Below are 1,435 nucleotides of genomic sequence, written 5' to 3' on the forward strand. Positions count from 1 at the left end.
AACAAAGAAAACAATACAAAGAATCAACAATTTCGAGAGAAGGTTCTTTGAGAAGATAAACAAGATTGATAGACCACTAGCCCAGTTAACCAAAAGAAAGAAAGAGCACCTCCAAATCAACAAAATCAGAGATGAAAGGGGAAACATCACAACAGACACCAGAAAGATACAGAACATTATAAGGGAATACTTTAAAAACCTATATGCTACTAAATTTGAAAACTTAAAAGAAGTGGACGGGTACCTAAAAGCATGGGAACCAACAAAACTAAACCAAGAAGAAATTAATAGCTTAAAAAGACCTATAACACATAAGGAAATTGAAACAGTAATACAAAACTTCCCTACTAAAAAAATCCCAGGAGCAGATGGATTTACATCAGAATTCTACCAGACATTTAAAGAGGATCTACATCCAATACTACTTAATTTATTCAAAAAGATAAAAATGGGCCAGGTGTGGTGGCGCACGCCTTTAATCCCAGTACTCGGGAGGCAGAGGCTGGCGGTTCTCTGTGAGTTCAAGGTCAGCCTGGTCTACATAGTGAGTTCCAGGACAGCTGGGGCTACAGGGAGACCCTGTCTCAAAAAAGCAAAAAAAAAAGACAGAAATGGAGAGAAAACTTCCAAATTCCTTCTATGAAGCCAGCATCACTCTAATACCAAAGACAGGCAAAGATACAACCATAAAAGAAAATTATAGACCCATATCCTTAATGAACATGCAAAAATTCTCCACAAGTTACTTGCAAACTGCATACAGACACACATCAAAAAGATCATCCACCATGATCAAGTCTGCTTAATTCCAGAGATGCAGGGATGGTTCAATATACGTAAGTCAATAAACGTCATAAATGATGTAAATGGACTCTAACCCAAGAATAGATGCAGAGAAGGCCTTTGACAAAATTCATGCATTTATGTTCAAAGTCGTAGAGGGAATTGGACTGGAGGGAACATACCTCAACATAATTAAAGCCATATATAACAAACCCACAGCCAACATCATTCTAAATGGAGAAAAACTGGAAGAATTCCCATTGAAATTATGACTCAGACAAGGCTGTACACTATCGCCACTCCTCTTTAACATAATGCTTGAAACTCTTGTAAGAGCAGTAAGACAAGAGAAGGAAATTAAAGGAGCAATAATTGGAAAAGATCAAATTATACCATTTTGCTGATGATATGATAGTATATCTAAGAGACACCAAACATTCCACCAGAAAACTCCTAGAAATTATTAACACATTCAGTAAAGTGTCAGGTTACAAAATTAACCTACAAAAGTCTGTAGCCTTTCTATACACCAATAACAAGCAATCAGAGAAAGGGTACATGGAATCACTCCCCTTTCACAATAGCTGCACACACAAAAAATATCTTGATAGAGGGGGGAGACGATACAAGAGAGAAACAATGCCTAGCTAGT

Source organism: Nannospalax galili, unplaced genomic scaffold (genome assembly GCF_000622305.1).
Source record: "Nannospalax galili isolate Female #2095 unplaced genomic scaffold, S.galili_v1.0 scaffold1819, whole genome shotgun sequence".
Taxonomy (NCBI): domain Eukaryota; kingdom Metazoa; phylum Chordata; class Mammalia; order Rodentia; family Spalacidae; genus Nannospalax; species Nannospalax galili.